Below are 9978 nucleotides of genomic sequence, written 5' to 3' on the forward strand. Positions count from 1 at the left end.
ATGTGATAATCAATGCACCCATAAATTTTCTGATGCTACTGAGCCTTCAGGGGACTGTCCCCTTTTACATTATACTGAGGAAGCAACACCAGATTTCCATCATGGTTGTTTGTTCTAAGTTTTTTGTTTGATTGGTTTGCTTGGGGGGGGAGTTGTTTGTTTGTATGTTGTTGTTGTTTTGTTTTGTTTTGCTTTGTTGTAACTTTGACTCATTCCTTTCCATGATATATTTATTGGTTTATAGAAGGGATTTAAGAGTTTTCTCAGCCATGTGCCTCTGACATTAGCCAGGTATCAAGAGAAGCTGACACTTTGAAGTGGTTAGACTTGAAGTGCTCGTGTGAATTCACATCAGCCCACAGTGGGCTCTTGAAAGCACAGATCTCAAGATGTGCTGACTAGCTTTACGTCAACTTGACACAAGCTATATTCATCTGGGAGGAGGGAACCTGGATTAAGAAAATGTCTCCATAAGATCCAGCTGTAGGGCATTTTTTTAATCAGTGACTGATGGGCGAGGGGCCAGACCATTGTGAATGGCACCACCTCTGATTTGGAGGACCTGGGTTCTATTAAAAAAAAAAAAAAAGCAGGCTGAACAAGCCAGGAGAAGCAAGCCAGTAAGCAGCCCCCCTCCATGGTCTCTGCATGAGCTCCTACCTTTAGGTTCCTGTTCTGCTTGAGTTCCTGCCCTGACTTCCTTCAGTGATGAAACTACAATGTGGAAGTGTGAGCCCAATAAACCCTTTCCTCACAAACTTGTTTTTGGTCATGGTGTTTCATCATAGCTATGGTAACCCTAACTAAGACACTCATAAGGGAACCAAAAGAATACATTGCCAGGTGCTAGGCAAGCTGTGCCAGTGGGTAGCTACAAGAGCTGGAGGCAAGGAAGAATCCATCTGCTTGAGCATGAGGTTGGAGATACAGGCTATGCTGAGTCTTAATGCCTGCTCCATGCTTGCTGTCCACTTGCTTTTGCCCCATTATGCCCTGGACACGTGTGCTTGTATTTTCACTGTCTGTTTGATTTGACATAAACAGGCAAAGTACAAAGAATATTCTGATGTTGTCTCTTGCTAAGTTATTGTGAATGCTTTCTGTGTAGTGTACTCTCTAAATTATAGATACTTATTCCAAGACAGCGTGTAGTAAGTTATACTATGCCTTTCCTAACCCAGGCAGCCCAAGTGATAGAAAGCCATCTTTTAAAAAGAGGAAGGCACCCTGAATGCTCTCATGTTTGCCTCCTATTCAAACTGATACATGTAACCAAGACTGATAGATTGTAAATGTGAGGGCAAAAGGGAATGTTTAAAGGAAACATTGGAAGTTTAATCCACAAGGGAGCCAAAGTCCAACCTAACTTATACAATCATTAGAAGCTGATTGATTTCTTTGGCATATGAGGATATATTTTTCCCCAGGAGTTTTGCTGGATGGGAATCTAACATAAACAGATTAAAATCAGCCAGAAAAAATAGAGAGAATTCAGTAAGGTCATGGGTTATTAGAGTCACATCTGCAGGGATGGATAATCTGAAGAGATTCTCTCTTCCTCATGGTGGCTAATGAGGACAGGAAGTGTATAGGTACTAGGTCCATATCAATAAAGTCACTAATGTGATAGATATCTCCTTTCTTTATGATCACTCATGAGGAAAGGAATAAGAGCTAGAAACTCTCCAGAAGGAGACAAAAAGGATCTTGGAGACATTCCAAAATATCTTCTTTTTGTCTCACAGATGGGTAGTTGCCGGTAAAGACTCACCCCTCATTCTATCTCTATTCATTGAGATCTCTTTCATCCATGGGCCTTAAGAAATAAATGTCTAATATGCCTCTATACACCAGCCTCATCTGAATATAAACTAGAGGAGAAAAAGTGGCCTTTATAGAAAAATAAGAGTATTATATTGTCTATCAACTTATTTTATTTATAGAGAGGAGGATACTTACTTTTTCAGATTGTCTGCCTCCATTTACAGACATGTCTAAACTGTTGGTATTGGCCACTTCAAGTCTATCTAGGGATGGTCCCAGACACTTCTATCTGCTTGGTCCTCCTTAATCATGGATGCTGACTGCCACTCGATCATGAGAAGGTGCCCATTCAGATTCAAGTTTTCTATCTAGTATAGTACTCTAATATATATTAGTATATATAATAATATATGTTCGTATATATCCTGTCTCTTTTAATCCTTCTCCTCAATATATGACCCAACATATGATGACACTCATCTGGAGAAATCTATTCAGATTATAAGGAATGCAGGTGCTTTTGCCCCAACTGTTGAGTTGCCACTGGCCTCAACAGCAAGTCCCTGGTCCAGTGTAAACCAATGGGTTCAGTTTTATAAAGGAACTAACTATACCCTTATGTGAGTAGTGGTGTTTATCACACAAGATAAAAATGTCTGTGGTGAAAACAGCTAACAGGATGCTCATCTATGGAGAAGAGAGATGGACCCTCTGTCTAAAGAACTCTCAATAATAACTTCAGCATCAGTTTTAACAGGAGTCTCTTGGTTGAGTTTTGTTGTATGCTGTGGACATAATATGATGATGTTCTGCTGTGTATCTACTGCTTCTTACACACACTCATTTAAAACCGAAAATGCAGTTGTGGCAGTGACTCCATACAGTGTATAAAGACTGTCTTGTCTACATATAATGTTTACCTGGGAGCTCTCAAAGCCTCACAATTAACAATATGAACCTAGGTAATGTTAACTAATAAATGATTATCATATGTGTCATTTCTATTCAGCTTTTTTTTTTTATTCAGGTGGTACTGTCCAGCTCTATCCTAAGTCACCGCTGTCTTCATAAGGTCATCTATACAGGCTGTCTGGTGTATGCAATAAGAGCTTTTGGGGCTGCCTGGCAGGTATCTGACATTGGCCAAGGACAAGGAAATGGGCTGTTCAGAAGGAATCTGACACTGGCCAAAGACAAGGAAGTAATTTCAGGCAGGAATCTGACACCTAGGCTAGAACAAAGAAGTAATTTCAGGCAGGAATCTAAATCTTAAGCTAGAACAAAGAAGTAGGCTTCAGGCATGAAAATTATTTTGGGCTAGGACAGGGAAGTAGGCTCAGATATTTTGGTCATCCTGATAAGCCTTTAGAAATAGTGACTGTGGGACTCTGTTTATTGTCCTGCTTGTTCTTTGACTATCTGGATTTATTGTCTTCCTTGTTCCTGTACTATTTGCATCTATTGTATTGCTAGTTCCTCAACCTAGAACTGACCTAAATGCTTGCATGTAATTTAAACAGCGTAAAAGCCAAAAAGAAGGAGGACAGATGGGATGGGGGTTAATGTGGGGGGGATGGGGAAAGGGGATAACATCTGAAATGTAAATAAATAAAATATCAAATTTAAAAAAAGAAAAGAAAAAAAGAAAGTATTAGAAGGAAGTAAACATGGAAATTGTTTTAGTAAAGAGGGATTTTTATACATGAAGATTAAAATGGCTAGATGTTTCCAGAATGGAAAAGACTAGAAAGCTTATGTAAATAATGAAGGTCTGAGCAAGATACTTAAGATGCATAAATGATGAGACTGTGAGATGCTGAATATGGTATTAGCCCAAATAGCATAATTTCATTTGTGTGTGCATGTGTGTGTGTGTGTGTGTGTGTGTGTGTGTGTGTGTGCATGAGCATGTGTGTATGAGAGAGAGAAGAGAGAGAGAGAGGGAAGAAGGATGGATAGATAGATAGATAGATAGATAGACAGATAGATCTATGTCTTTCCGGTTTCTAAGGTGAAAGATCAATAATTTTAAGGACAGCTAAATGGATTTCTTATCAAAGTTTATTAAGTAATACCTGGTTTTTAAAATATTATACAGTAGTTAAAAGGGCCAGAGTGGTGTAACTGATTTTCCTGATGTTCAATAACCATCCTTGGAGACTATACAAATTCAGTTAGAGGGATTAACAGGAAAATATTTTGCCCTTTGCCTTCCAAGATCACTGAAGTCCCATGGGGCTATGGTCCATCTCAAAATGTTCTGCAAGTGTGAACAGTCACCTATTCTCTTGTTCAGGGAAGCCATGGAGACCCATTAAGTTCTAACCAGCATCAAGGAAAGCCATAGTTAGGCCACGCAAGGCCTTTGACTATCTCACAAATACAAACAGCTGGTAAAGAAGGGCTCAGGAAGTCAGAGGCTCCTCTCAAGCTCACATGACCTCTTGAGGACAAGATCCTCTACTGACCTTGACAGTGCAGAGACAGAAATTTATTTTAACCACCTGCATGGTCTTAAACAGCCAGCAGGAAGGTATAACTGAATACTAAGAGGATTGATAACAGTCCAATGGATCACACACCCCTGACATTAGATATAAGTCTACATGAGACGTTATTTAGACAACTATATCTCACTAATATTTTCTTCTTGATACAAAGATTGCCCAGATATAAGACTTCAGACTCTGTCTTACTGTAGTACCTGCCTATAGCCAAGGAAGACAGGTTTGCTATTGTTTTAACCTAAAACTTAAATGACAGCCCAATATCTCTTCTTTCCCTATCTAGAAGCCATATGGGAAGGACATCATGCTGACTTAGCTGATTCAACAGCTATCAAAGGGCATGAATACAAACTGTGCATTCATCACTCTGGAAACCAACCTTAGAGGCTGAAGAACAAAGAGCCCAATAGATGAAGGCTCTTGTGAGCCCAAGAGACTCTAATGGACTTTTATTTGGCCATTTAAAAATCCTTTCTAGACATCAGTTAAAGATTTTCCTTTTTCCTATATCTAACAGTTGGGGTCTTTTAGATAGACCCTCTTGAGGTGTACCGTAAAGCTGCCATACCTGACAACCCAGATTCAGCCATGTCAAGTCTAAAAGAAATCAGAGCAAATGGCTAACTGTAGTGCTTATTATCAAAGCACACACTGGTCTCCAGGATCTCTTAGCATCACAAGTACCTGTTACAGAGGCCATGCTGGCATCCTGGCTCCTCTTGACTCTTGTTGCCCTGCCCCCTACTCTAAATCTCTCCAGTTCATGGGTTTCCCTTCCCCCAGGTTCTTGTTCCTATACAACCCTGTCATTTGGGCTATGCATTCTTTTTGCTCCCTCTCTTCAGCCCCCTCCTTCTTGGCCTTCTCTCCTCTTTGTTCTCAACCTCTCCTGTCTTCCTTTCTTTCTCTCCATCTCTCTTTCTTCTCATGGCCTGGTTCAGTCTGCTGGTCATGTTTAGTCTACTAACTTCTCTCCCTGCTTTGGACTACTCCAGATGCCTCTGGCTGCACTATACTTTACATCTGCAATAAAAAACCTCCTTCCCTACCACACCTTGGAGTATTCAAGCCTCATTTTATACATCTGGTGCCGAAACCCTGGATCAGAGTTTCTTTTGGACCTGACAAGCTGGAAGCCGCCAGACCAGTCAGGAACCCAATGCTATCATGGCAGTTAGGGTTACCTCTTCAGAGGGAGGGAGGATAAGATCAGGAGGTAGAAACTGACTAGGCAGTTTAGGGTAAAAAGATCCCAAAGAAAAGTAACCAATTTTGTTCTTGACTACAAGCTAGAAATGTCCTTCAGGACTCTTGGCAGCTTCATCTTTGCCAGAGGCCAAAGATACCAAAAGTGTTTTGGGATGTCTGATCTTGTTCTCAAGTGCTTCTAGGGTCTTTAGAGGGGCAGAATAATAATAAAGTAGCAATGACAACCTGTTAAGAGAAAACCTTTGCTGATCAAAAGAATAGGATCTTTGGTCTGGGTGCCGACTTAACATTTCAATGGAGCCAGGCCAGTCTCTTAGTCAAGGGACCCCCTCCCCACCCAAGGAAGGTGGGTTCACCTCAAACTATGCTTGTGAAATAGGTGCAATAATTAATTCTTTGTAAGGACCTAACTATCTCGTACTGAGTCAACTGTTACTAGACAGGTACTCCCTCCCCAGTTCAGTGTGCTGCTTTAAGACAGAACAGAACCGTTAAAAATAAGGAAGGACTTATAAGCAATATCAAATATGAGTCTTTTCTATCAAAGACTATAAAACTTGTGTTAAGAACAAGGAATTCAAATATTTTTATCTCCCCCGCCTTGTAAGACTTACACAAATTGTTTAATTTCCCCACTCAGTAAAACCTTTGTTTACACAAAGGCTCCCTGCTGCATTCCAAGAATTTGAGGGCCTGGAGCAATGACCCTTTTCCCTTTCCTCCCTCATTCCCTGTGTGCTGATTCTTTTCAGACTACACAACTAAATTAGGACCGAGGGCCCCTGTGAGTGGGGAAAAGACAGTTACCACCTTAGTCAGGCCAGCCCACCCTCTTGATCAGGAGGAAACTTTGTCTTGTCTGGACATTTCAGTTGGAATGATGGTCTCTTTCTTTGTGGTCCTGAATGTTTTTCTAACAGTACCCACCCCCTCTTTCCTTTAAACCTCACAAAAAGAAATCCAGGCTATCTCCTGGGGATCTTTAGTACTCTTATACTCAAAGGACATGCAAGCCTCAGCCCCTCCAAGTCTGCCTTTCTTCCTGTTTACCTGCTGGTCAAAGTTCCTCCTGGACTCACCATTCATGACCTGGGTTGTCACATTGTCCCTGAAGTCCCTTATTCAAGTGAGGCCATTCAATCTCCATAATGACCCTCCCCCTGTCGTTCTGCCCACACCTCTGCCCTCCTAGGGGCCACCTAATCTGCCTGCAGTACTGTCTGCTACTGGGAACAAACCAGAAGTGGACTTGCCCAGGTCTTGTTCCAGCAATAGCCTTTGGGAGACATTTCCGGCTCTAAGGGCTCCAGGTGATCTGCCCTGCCTGGCTCATAGGCATTCTCCCCAGCTATGCCTATTCGCCCTGTCTTCCCAGGCAGAGCAGGGTACACCCCAGCACTAGCTTGAAGCCTCCCTTGCTTTATCAGTCTTTTGACCCTAGACACTATTTTAAGTGTAGAGAGACAGGGTTTGTCCTGATCCTATACTGCCCTTGGAGTTTGAGGAGTCAATGGTTCCAAGTGAATGAATGATATGTGTGAACTGGGGTGATGTTCAGGAAGAAGAGCTGTGTCTGACAAGGGCTTTTGTCCTTTTGTCAGCAGGGAGTTCAGACAACACACACACACACACACACACACACACACACACACACACACCATAGACAGCCAAATGGCCAGCACTTCCTACCAGGAGCTCCCTATCTCAGCACACTTGTTGGTCCAGATGGAATAAAGGTGATGGTAGAGAGTGGAACCCTGAAAGGGATGGGGAGGACTGTCTAATGGGGTGACCCTGAAAGGTCGGAGGGTTAGAACCCAGGGCTCAAGGAGTGCTGCAGCCAATAGAAGACTGTCTGCTCTCCTATTTGGAAGGGGCCTGCATGAGGACACCTAGAACCCTGGTTTCTATGTCCCCTGAGAAGGAGGAAGGACAGACAAGTAGTCTGTTGAGAATGAGGAGTGGAGTGGAGGAGGAAAGAGTGAGTGTGCATGACTCTAAGGCACTCTATAGGGCCCGTTAGGCTCTAGAGCTTCATCATGTAGCCTGTGGATATAACCTCTAGAGGTCCTGGAAGATAGGGAAGCTTCCTGCTCTGTAGGCCTTCAAGGGTCTGGGCCTGTTTGACAGACACACAGGAGGTCAGCACTGAGTGTTCTGTAAGTGGTGACTAAATCATTATATACCGCTGGGGCCAAATACCTGACAGAAACAATTTAATGAATGAACAATTTATTTTGGCACTTGGTTTGAGGAACAGTTCAGTTCACACAGCAGGGAGGACAGGGTAGTGGAGCTCCTTCCTGGACAGTGAGAACACGTGGAAGAGATCCCTCACATGGAGGCTTCCCGGAACACACTAATATAAGAAACAAAGAGTTTGTGTGTTTAAACTATGTTACAATGTATTAATTAACAATACATTTGTAAGATTTAGTGGGTTCAATGACTGCAATTTGTCCCCTTGTAGCCCGGCTGAAACAAATGCAGGTTCTTACTTTCCAATCTTAATTGCTAATATTAACTCAGATCCCACAGAACACACAATAAATATATCCATATCCATAGTATCATATGCAGTTTGCTGAAGGAATGCAAGTCCCAGGCTCCTGCAGAGTTCAAGAGTTTCCAGAAGCAGGCTGAGAGAGGGTCTGCATTGATAAGATAACAAACCAAACCAGCGCTGGGGTGAACAGCTGCTACAGTCAAGGTGTGAGAGTGAAGCTGTTGAGTCTAGGTGCCAGGTGAAAGATCCAAAGGGGTCTGAAGCAGGGAACTGGGGGTTCAGGTCCCAAGGGATGAAAGTAGACTGGCAGGCAGTCAAGGAGGACATATCAACAGAGGGGACTGAGCTCAGATGAAGCTCCTGAGACATGTCGGGGATTGCTGTTTGTCAGTCCTTGACACCAGGTATCAGATGATAGGTTGGTGTGGCCCATGCCATCACAGTGTAAGGTGTCCATCAGTTGGGGATAGGGGGAGGCAAGTGAGGAAATGACACCCTTCTCTTGGTGTCGGGTGTCTGATAAGTTCTTGGGTCAGGTTTCTATGATTTTAATACATTCCTGTGCCCCTACAGCCAAGATTCACACACACACACACACACACACACACTTATGGTGTGGCTCTCTCTCTGTTCCCAGGAAATACTTCTTTATCAGTCTCTACTGGATAGGAAGTGCCTGACAGATGCTACAGTTCTGAGTTCTGCCAGGAGCTGCAGTCTTTCTTCTCCACCAAAATGGAGTCAAAGCAAAGCTGTTTGTGAAATGGCGTCTCCCACAGCAATGTCTACAGCCTCGAAACCCACTGTTTTATGCTGTCTTATACATCATGGAGTTCCTTAGAGTCAGCACACCCTGGCTTCAACAGAGGCTCACTAGAAAATAGAGAAAACAACCCAGAGACAAGAGTAGGGGACCTAGAAAGTTCTGTCCATACTGACCTACTTCTGCCAGAGCCTGGCCCCACCTCCCAAAGGCTTCATAGTGAGTGTGTGCAGCCTGCACAAACAGTCTTTAAAATTAGTACCACAGAGGGCTGGAGATACAGCTGAGAGGTAGATCACTTGCCTGGCTTGTGCAAGGCTCTGAGTTTTATTCCAGCAAAACACACACACACACATACACACACATACACACACACACACACACACACAAATGTCACAAGTTAGGGACTTATCATTTAAAACATGAGCCTGTGAGAAACACTTCAGATCTAAACCTTATGAACAATGGACATATTTTTCTCATTCTGGAGGCAGAAGACTAGACAGATAAAGTAGGCACTATGGGGCTAAGTGGGGTTGTTCTCTCTCTCTCTCTCTCTCTCTCTCTCTCTCTCTCTCTCTCTCTCTCATATGTGTGGTGTTTGTGTGTGTGTGAGCGTGTGTGGCTAAATTTCCTCTTTTTGTAAGGATACCAATCATCTTGAAGCAGGCCCTTCCCCTCAATGACCTCATCCTAACTGGTTACATCTGCAGCGAGGCAATTTCCAAATAAGGTCACATTCTGAAGTCCTGAGGTTTAAGGCTTCAACATATGCATCTTGGAGTATGCAATCCAATCCTTAATGGGAAGGCTTAGCCTCTGCCTCAGTCTGGGAAGATGGAGACAGGCCAGGAAAGCAGGGGCACCCTCTCTGATGGCTGGGGTCTGCATGAAACTCAGAGAAGGTAAAAATCTCCCATTTCAGATGGGACTAAAATAACAGATGAGGCAGCTCACATAGCACTCACATATCCCAGGGATCTTAATGTGCTTTCTGCTGCTACACAATATCCCTGAAGCACAGTGACTTATAAACAACAAAGGCATTCTTAGCTCACAGCTCTGGAGGCTGGACATACAAGAACATGGATTGACTCCTGGTGAGGCCTTCTTAATGCCCATCAAGTGGCAAGACAGCCCTGTTAGGGAGGCTCATATAAACACACACACACATGCACGCACACACACACACACACACACACACACACACACACACACACACACACACA

The sequence above is a fragment of the Grammomys surdaster genome, unplaced genomic scaffold (assembly GCF_004785775.1).
Source record: "Grammomys surdaster isolate TR1022 unplaced genomic scaffold, NIH_TR_1.0 125603, whole genome shotgun sequence".
NCBI lineage: Eukaryota > Metazoa > Chordata > Mammalia > Rodentia > Muridae > Grammomys > Grammomys surdaster.